This window comes from Triturus cristatus, chromosome 6, assembly GCF_964204655.1.
Source record: "Triturus cristatus chromosome 6, aTriCri1.1, whole genome shotgun sequence".
NCBI classification, from domain to species: Eukaryota; Metazoa; Chordata; class Amphibia; order Caudata; family Salamandridae; genus Triturus; species Triturus cristatus.
The window spans coordinates 1,425,466,079-1,425,473,898 of record NC_140589.1 but is presented as its reverse complement, the minus strand read 5'-3'; the positions used below and the strand labels follow the sequence as shown (position 1 = coordinate 1,425,473,898).

The following is a 7,820-nucleotide window of genomic DNA, read 5'->3' as shown; positions in this document are numbered from 1 at the left end:
TCTTAATCAAGCCCTGTTTTTTCTAATTACGGACGAGCCTCCCTGTATTCCTGGCATTCTATTGGTTGTGCTTTAAACCTATCAGCACACAGCTTGGGAGGTTCTGTCCCTGTAATTTATCGTCGAGCCCCTTGCCTCTTGGCGGCCTATTGGCCGGGGCTCAGCCAATTGGACCTCAGCATGCGAGGTGCTGCCCAATCACCGACGGGCTTCCTTCTCGCACTCTTGTTTTTAGGAGCATCGCACCAGGTCTCTTCTCTCCCCGGACCCGGTGGCTTGAGGCGGTGTAGGTTCCTAACGGGTGCCGAGCAGCGAGGGCGTAGGTGTACCTTCTGGCTCTTATTTTCTTCTGGTAAGGCTCACAAGTACTGTTCGGCTTGTTTTTCTACTATTCAGCCGTTCGTGGCCGCTCTTTCTTCTTTTTCTCCTCCAGGGTGTGCCATATTTGCTCGCACCTCTCCCCCGGGATCCCTGAGGCGACGAACAGTCTAGCCTCACAGTAAGAACCTCTCTATTCCCCTTGGCATTTCTACCTACCAGGAATGCTTCACAGGCCGCGTTCATTGTTCCAATGGACCTTGCTAGGTTTATAGTCTCACACGTAGCATTAGGACTCCACGTTTATTCCGTGATACATTGCTAGTCACGCTATTCAGGTGAAGTCCTTTACTTCCCTGACACCAGTACCGGGCTAATTCTAGGTGCACTGCTAGCACATTGTTGATGCACCGAAGGTACGGACTACTGGCACTGTCCCCATCCACGCACTTTGTTTGAGCCTACAATATGGCGCTTGATAATGTTTTGACTACGCACATTTACGATTCTATTGTGTTTTGTCTTGTGTTTGTATGTCTCCTTTTCATTTTAGAATAAACTCGTTTCTCTCCACCATTATAGTTTTTGGCGGATTTTTCCCTGTGTTTTATATTATTTTTCACACAGCAGCCCACGGGAGGGTGAACCTTAGTGCGTTCACACCACCGGGGCACCCACACTTCCACTCTGGTCCTGAAGAAAGCCTGTAAACTACACATAAAGGCAGAAACATGTTGACCGCCACGGAGTGAATCCGGTCTGTTATTTTTTTGACCATCACTCCTTTTTATTATGTTTTAATTTTCCAATTAGCAAAACGAATAAAATACTTTTTTTGACTCAATTGGGAATTTTAAATTCACTATCACCACACACAATCCCGCTCCGCAGTAACCTGGCGTTGTAGCACACTGGGATGGCACTCGGCCATGCCCGGTGGGGCCCGATGATGAAGCATGTCACCAACCAGGTTGGTGAGTGAGGGCTTTTCATACAAAATCTGTATTACCTCCGCAGGTCTGTTTTCCTCCCTGTAATTGATTGGGTAGGCTCTGACCTTGGAGACTGGTGCTTCTACGGATGGTAAGTGCATTCTTTGAGATTTACACTGACTTCGTTGGTTTACACAATTTCCCTCGAGGGGATCAGTCGTGTTATTGCCCTTCCTCTTTCGTTGTTACTTTGCATTTTGGCAGCGCACAGCTGTAAGAGCCCATTGGTCCTCCCTCATACTAAGGAGGCTCTCTCTCTTTCTTTCTTGATCTTGATTTGATAATTTCCCGGATTCTGACAATATGGCCACTCTCGGTCTCACCTTCTCTGACTCTGAGGTCGATGCTATTTTAGCACGTCCTTCTCTATTTGCAGATCCCACTATCTCACAGACGGTGACATATGCCAGCGAATGGGAACAACTCTCAGAATTAAAGAAAAACCGTATATGTACCATACTACACGGCACAATCCTGACGGAATACTTGAGGACCAATACAGCCCCCAGGGGCCTATTAGTGACTAATGCGCCCCGCATCTTTCTTGAGGATGCCACCTTCAGAAAGGAATGGGCCATGATTGCATGGCACTGCACCCGAGATTGGCTCGTCTTGATCATAAAAACAGCTGTACGTTTATCAGAGGCTATAATGATTGAGATCACCCAAACTGAGACACAATTTAAGGCCACCTTAACGGGGTTTAAAAAACGGTTAGATGAGCTTAACAAAGACATCAATGAATACAAGGAGAATCTAACCCAAAGTAAGGTGAACCAATTCCAAAAAGACCTTAAAAAGTTTGAATTTAATAAGATCTACCCTTACGCTGATCCATCCTATGTGGCAATGCGTAAAACTGAGACCTACACCTATGGCTCTGAGGATGAGTCATCAAACAGTAGCGGCTCAAGCAATAACAGCTTCAGGCAGGCAAGAAGGGGTAAACAAAGGGGTAGAACACGCCCCCCTCTCAATCAATCTCCTTGGCTGAACTTCCCTCCCCAACAAGGTTTCATGGGGTCACATCCTATGCAGTTCCATTACCCATTCAATCCACAAATGGGTTGGAATCCTGCGTACACGGCCCCCTTGTATCCACAAAACCACTTTACACCGCCTCCTTTTTTAGAGAGAGGCCAAAGGGGCAAAGGTCGGCGGAGAGGGCCCAATCAAAGGGTCCATTGGATACAAGACGACCCGGTGGGCAACCACACCCGGAGCAAACAATTGCAGGACCAAGCAATCGCAGGCCCGAGCACCTCGACAGCCTAATTGTCAACCTATCTGACAAGAGGCTTACTACCCAAGAAATAACTATACTGGAAAAGGGACTGGGATTTGTTCCATCAGCTCGCCCTGACAAATTCCGTCTCCACTGTGAACTCTCGGCTTTCTTCAGAAAACTGAAACTGAAAGCCTTCTTTGAGGAACACTCTTCAGAGGTAGCAGACTCTGATGTAGGTGACACACCTCTACGACCCAAGTCAACGTTCACACCCCCCCCACACACTATACCAGTTGAGATTGTGACTTTTGAACGAGCTGTTTTTTCTGAAATTGAGAATCTGGATCCCCCATCCGTTTTCAAAAACCTCAAAGCTGATGAATTCAGAGCCATCAATTCGTTACGACAGGACCCGACCCTTACAATCAAACCGGCAGACAAGGGTGGAGCCGTGGTCCTATTGAAAACTGTGGATTACGACCTTGAGTGCCGAAGACTCCTTAGTGACCGCAAGAACTATACACCTCTTCCCAATGACCCCTCTAATGATCTTAAAATCCAGATCGAGAGGATAGTCGAGGAAGCACTAACTGAAGGCACCATCACCAGACCGGAAGCACGTTTCCTTACTGAGAGCCAAGGGACCATACCATATTTCTATACACTCCCCAAAATTCACAAGGGGAGACTCCCTCCCCCTGGGCGTCCCATTGTGTCGGGGATTGGCTCCCTCCTGGAACCATTATCTCGGTTCTGTGACCATTTTCTCAAACCCCTGGTCCAACAATCATCGACATATCTTAAAGATACCAAGGACCTGCTCAAACTACTGAATGGCACTCAATGCTCTGAGAACACTATCCTGGTAACGTTGGATATTGAGAGCTTGTACACCAGTATCCCCCAGGACGAGACCATCCGGGTCCTGGGTGAATCCCTCAATTCCCATCCCTGGGAGTATAGGACCTCGAAGGACTTCATTATCCAATGTGCAACTCTGGCACTGAAAAAGAACTTTTTTGAGTACCAGGGACAACTTTATCTGCAATCCACGGGTACTTCCATGGGGAGTACCTTTGCTCCAAGTGTAGCAGGTCTATACGTGTACGATTTCGAACAGAAGTACATTCTCCCTGACACCAATCCTCATCTTCTCTCCATAGGCCTATGGAGACGTTATATTGACGACGTGCTCCTCATATGGCACGGGGATACCAACACCCTTGAAACATTCTTCCAGTGGATCAACACCTTGGATCCGAATCTGAGATTCACCCATACTTATGACTCTCATGAAGTCGTATTCCTAGATGTCTTGATCACTAACAAACATGGTTCTTTACATACCAAGACACATTACAAGCCTACTTCTAGAAATAATCTTCTAGAATTTACAAGCTTCCACCCTCGTGCACTGCGGGAGAATCTGCCTTACGGGCAATTCCTCCGCTTACGACGGAATTGTACTGCTTTGGGAGACTTTAAGGCACAATCTAGTGATCTGACTTCTAAAATGACAGCCAGAGGGTACCCTCTGCCCCTCCTCACTAAAAGCTACAAACGGGCCAGAAACCAACCCAGAGAAGCCCTTCTGGAGGATTCTGTTAAAGACGCCACATCTATACCACTGACATGCGTCACCACTTACAGTTCCATGTCCAATGCCATGAAAAAAGTTGTCATGAAACATTGGCGCATCATCAACAGCAACAAACGGAGATGGGAAAAACCCCTGTTCTCCTTCAAACGGGCTCAAAGCCTGCGTAATAGCCTAGTACAGACGCGTCCCATTACCAGACCTAACACTTCTCAGAGATCCATCACAGAAGCATGGGGTCTTCCCAAGGTAACGGGCCATTTCCCTTGCTCGGATTGCAGTATATGCCATCTGACTTCTCACACTACCAGTCTTCAACTTGAACCAGGCAAGATTTGGACCCAAAACAGCCACACCAACTGCAACACACCTAATGTGGTCTACCTTATCACTTGTCCCTGTGGCCTGCGCTACGTAGGGATGACCACCAGGAAAGTGAAACTCCGCATATGTGAACATCGGAGCAACATTAGGTGCAAAAAAATCACTACCAAACTCAGTGAACATTTCCTCTCTGCTAACCACACCACCAATGACCTGCACTGGACAGTAATTGAGGAGGTCACTGCATTTAGAAACACTCAAAAAGTCCTTTTCGAGAAGGAACAAAGATGGGTGTACCGTCTGGGTACTAACCTTGTGGGTCTTAACGACAATATACCCTGGGTCAACATACTCTAAGTATGCACTTATGTTGGCAGCTACTTTCATTGTTCCAGTGATTTTCATTGACCGTTACATCTACTAAACTGGGTCACCTTGTGGGACTTCACCGAGTCCTGTTCTGACCCCTGGTCCATTACGCTATCAACATTCTCCTACTACACTGGGGCACATTATACACAGTGTCCCCTCAACATTTTTTGCTTCCCGACATATCACTGGCATGCTCCGCTGTTTGATCCGGTGGACGTGCGTTGAAATTAACCCCTTTATCTGCAACTATTGTTTTAATCTGACACACGTTTCCGTTGTGTCAAGCGTGCTTATCACTGGCATGCTCCTCTGTTCGATCTTGTGGACGTGCGTTGTAACAAACCCCCTCTTATCTGCAACGATTGTTTTAATCTTACACACGTTTCCGTGGTGTCAAGCGTGCTCATGCGTCCCCGCTTTGCACTGCATAAAGTTTTCTTAATCAAGCCCTGTTTTTTCTAATTACGGACGAGCCTCCCTGTATTCCTGGCATTCTATTGGTTGTGCTTTAAACCTATCAGCACACAGCTTGGGAGGTTCTGTCCCTGTAATTTATCGTCGAGCCCCTTGCCTCTTGGCGGCCTATTGGCCGGGGCTCAGCCAATTGGACCTCAGCATGCGAGGTGCTGCCCAATCACCGACGGGCTTCCTTCTCGCACTCTTGTTTTTAGGAGCATCGCACCAGGTCTCTTCTCTCCCCGGACCCGGTGGCTTGAGGCGGTGTAGGTTCCTAACGGGTGCCGAGCAGCGAGGGCGTAGGTGTACCTTCTGGCTCTTATTTTCTTCTGGTAAGGCTCACAAGTACTGTTCGGCTTGTTTTTCTACTATTCAGCCGTTCGTGGCCGCTCTTTCTTCTTTTTCTCCTCCAGGGTGTGCCATATTTGCTCGCACCTCTCCCCCGGGATCCCTGAGGCGACGAACAGTCTAGCCTCACAGTAAGAACCTCTCTATTCCCCTTGGCATTTCTACCTACCAGGAATGCTTCACAGGCCGCGTTCATTGTTCCAATGGACCTTGCTAGGTTTATAGTCTCACACGTAGCATTAGGACTCCACGTTTATTCCGTGATACATTGCTAGTCACGCTATTCAGGTGAAGTCCTTTACTTCCCTGACACCAGTACCGGGCTAATTCTAGGTGCACTGCTAGCACATTGTTGATGCACCGAAGGTACGGACTACTGGCACTGTCCCCATCCACGCACTTTGTTTGAGCCTACAATATGGCGCTTGATAATGTTTTGACTACGCACATTTACGATTCTATTGTGTTTTGTCTTGTGTTTGTATGTCTCCTTTTCATTTTAGAATAAACTCGTTTCTCTCCACCATTATAGTTTTTGGCGGATTTTTCCCTGTGTTTTATATTATTTTTCACACAGCAGCCCACGGGAGGGTGAACCTTAGTGCGTTCACACCACCGGGGCACCCACACTTCCACTCTGGTCCTGAAGAAAGCCTGTAAACTACACATAAAGGCAGAAACATGTTGACCGCCACGGAGTGAATCCGGTCTGTTATTTTTTTGACCATCACTCCTTTTTATTATGTTTTAATTTTCCAATTAGCAAAACGAATAAAATACTTTTTTTGACTCAATTGGGAATTTTAAATTCACTATCACCACACACAATCCCGCTCCGCAGTAACCTGGCGTTGTAGCACACTGGGATGGCACTCGGCCATGCCCGGTGGGGCCCGATGATGAAGCATGTCACCAACCAGGTTGGTGAGTGAGGGCTTTTCATACAAAATCTGTATTACCTCCGCAGGTCTGTTTTCCTCCCTGTAATTGATTGGGTAGGCTCTGACCTTGGAGACTGGTGCTTCTACGGATGGTAAGTGCATTCTTTGAGATTTACACTGACTTCGTTGGTTTACACAATTTCCCTCGAGGGGATCAGTCGTGTTATTGCCCTTCCTCTTTCGTTGTTACTTTACAGGTTCAGAGTAGCCTAGGTTCTATTTTTTATTTCATTTTTTGCAGAGTTTTATATAGTGCGAACTTGACCCAAATTGGGTATCAGAGCGCTTTACATAGCACCAGTTACATTACATGAGGACACATATTCATGTTTGGTAGGCACGTGGAGGTTAAGTGATTTGCCCAGAATCACAGGATGTAGTTTTATACAATCGCAAATGGTATAAAGGAATAGATACAAAAGCGTTTTTGAGTAGAGCATATTTAATTACCCTCTCTCCACTTATTATTTTTGAAGAATTGTATCAAAATATATATACACTCTACATAGATAATAGCACCTAATCAAGAAGATAAAAATATATATACACAAAAAAATATATATATATACACAAAACATATATATTTATACAGAAAGACATGACATAAATCATAACATTCTGTACATAAAAGAGGACATCAATGCATAACACAATAACCCTAAGAAAATTATTTACACTAGTGTCCTCCTTACAGATCTGGAAGGACCACTAAGAGGTAGTCCAGGTGGTACACTTAAGGTCTATTAACTAGTATAGGTCATTCCAGTGTACCATCATACAATTTCAAATAATCACTATATTTCCAACTACTCCTCCTTTAGAAGTGTCTAGAATCACAGGATGTTCAGCGTCATTGCTGAGACTAGGCCTGGGCTAAATTTCCGTTCCGCTCGCGGAAATTGCGATAATTTGACATTTTCGCGTTCCGCAGGGAGCGCGAAAATGTCAAAATTTCCGCATTCCGCAGCTTAGCGATAATTTGGTTCTTGCTCGCGCTGTAAAATAATACATTCTCGCGCGCGCGCGATCGCCTTACCTGAATCCCCGCGTTCGCCGACAAGTTTTCCCGATCCGGTCTCCACGAGATATTGGATTGTTGGTAGCCATTTGCGCTGTCTCGTGACAGTTCGCGCCCGCAGTAACGTCATGTGTCGCACGATCACGTCTTTCTTCTCGCGATCATGCACCGCGAGAAGAGTGAAAACAAGATGGCCGCGCCCGCAAGCAACCGCATGGGTAAGTTG

At 46.4% G+C, this 7,820-nt stretch overlaps 2 long non-coding RNA genes across 2 annotated transcripts; both read left to right on the top strand.

Moving 5' to 3' along the window:
- The first annotated feature begins 262 nt into the window (after positions 1 to 262).
- Positions 263 to 1,066, top strand: LOC146821490 (uncharacterized). The gene is made up of 3 exons (XR_014962727.1): positions 263 to 319; positions 434 to 499; positions 872 to 1,066. It is a non-coding gene; the product is annotated as an uncharacterized LOC146821490 (long non-coding RNA).
- A 4,463-nt stretch (positions 1,067 to 5,529) lies between these two features.
- Positions 5,530 to 6,333, top strand: LOC146821489 (uncharacterized). Its single transcript, XR_014962726.1, has 3 exons — positions 5,530 to 5,586; positions 5,701 to 5,766; positions 6,139 to 6,333. It is a non-coding gene; the product is annotated as an uncharacterized LOC146821489 (long non-coding RNA).
- Positions 6,334 to 7,820: the final 1,487 nt, after the last annotated feature.